This window comes from Arachis ipaensis, chromosome B08 (assembly GCF_000816755.2).
Source record: "Arachis ipaensis cultivar K30076 chromosome B08, Araip1.1, whole genome shotgun sequence".
In the NCBI taxonomy this organism is placed as follows: Eukaryota; Viridiplantae; Streptophyta; class Magnoliopsida; order Fabales; family Fabaceae; genus Arachis; species Arachis ipaensis.
In genome coordinates, this window is record NC_029792.2 from 125048677 (window position 1) to 125049883 (window position 1207).

Below are 1207 nucleotides of genomic sequence, written 5' to 3' on the forward strand. Positions count from 1 at the left end.
AAATATTAAAATAATTAAATATAAAACTTTTAATAAAAATTATGAGATTTGTTTTGATTCACTATTTATCCCGTTATTTAGTGGGTAAAAAACACAATTAAACCAAATCCAACTCAATATTACACAATTCACCTAAATAAAAAAATATTACATGGATCTCTTCAATTATTTTTTTTTATGTAAATCGAATGAGCCAAACTAGATTTAGTTCTCTATGTAAATTTAAACCAACCTGTTTCGATTTATGCATGCATGCATGCTGTCCTAGTAAATCTAATCACCCTATTTCAATTTATGCAAGCATGCATGCTATCCTAGTAAATCGAAACAGGGTGTTTAGATTTACTAGGATAGTGTACATGCATGCATAAATCGAAACAGACTGATTAGATTTAGTTATATGTTTTATTATTTTAAGAGAAAAAGACATATTGATCCCTGACTTTTTGGTCTACGAACATTTAAGTCATTAAGGATTTAAAAATACATTTAAGTCTCTAACTTTCTCAAAATCTAGACACATTGATTCCTGGATCTAATTTGGACCATTTTAAAAACTCTCCTATGTGAACATACGTACCGACCAAGTCAGTATAATGAGAGTTACGTTTGATTTTTCTGTTGGATCTGGCAAACTCAAATGAACAGTAGGGATCAATGTGTCCAGATTTTGAGAAGGTTAGGAACTTAAATGTATTTTTAAATCTTCGAAATTTAAATATCTATAGGCAAAAAAATCAAGGACCTCTTTATCATTTTCTCTTATTTTAATTATTTTGATTTATGTGTTTTATTATTTTAATTATTTTTTAGTTAAAACTGAAATGAATTTTATTCTAGTGAGAGAAATAAATATAACAACTTTAATTCCTTTGGACATCGATTTTCCTGCCGTTGCTCACCCTTTGTCTTTGTTTGATTGCATTTTTTATTTCTTTTAGGCAGAGACTTTGTTTATTTGAATGTAGATCAGAATGGATTTGTTGGAGAAATTATTTCATTCTAAAATATTTGTTTAACCTTTATTACAATAAAAACTTAAGTTTCAATGGTGGAACTTGTGTCTTGTTATTCTTGCTAAGAAAAATTCAAAAATTTTTGGCCAAGAAATATATTTGAATAGTATATGAGTTTCGTAGAATGAGAGATAAATCTATAGTCTCCAAGAACATGAAAAATCATAGATAAATAAAAGAGATATAGTTGT